The sequence below is a fragment of the Tupaia chinensis genome, unplaced genomic scaffold (genome assembly GCF_000334495.1).
Source record: "Tupaia chinensis unplaced genomic scaffold, TupChi_1.0 Scaffold146784_1, whole genome shotgun sequence".
In the NCBI taxonomy this organism is placed as follows: domain Eukaryota; kingdom Metazoa; phylum Chordata; class Mammalia; order Scandentia; family Tupaiidae; genus Tupaia; species Tupaia belangeri.
Window position 1 is genome coordinate 366,522 of NW_006206638.1, and position 238 is coordinate 366,759.

Consider the following 238-nt stretch of genomic DNA (forward strand, 5'->3'; position numbering starts at 1 on the left):
CCCAAATATCAGAATAATTGGCATCCCAGAAGGTGAAGAAACTAATAATGGCATGGAAAATCTATTCCATGAAATCCTGGAAGAAAATTTCCTGAGTCTAGAGAGGCACTCAAGCATCAAGACCCAAGAAATACAAAGGACCCCAGTTTGAATCAAGCCCAGAAGATCTTCCCCAAGGCACTTCTTAGCCAGACTATCCAAGACCACAGATAAAGACATGATACTAAAACTGGCAAGA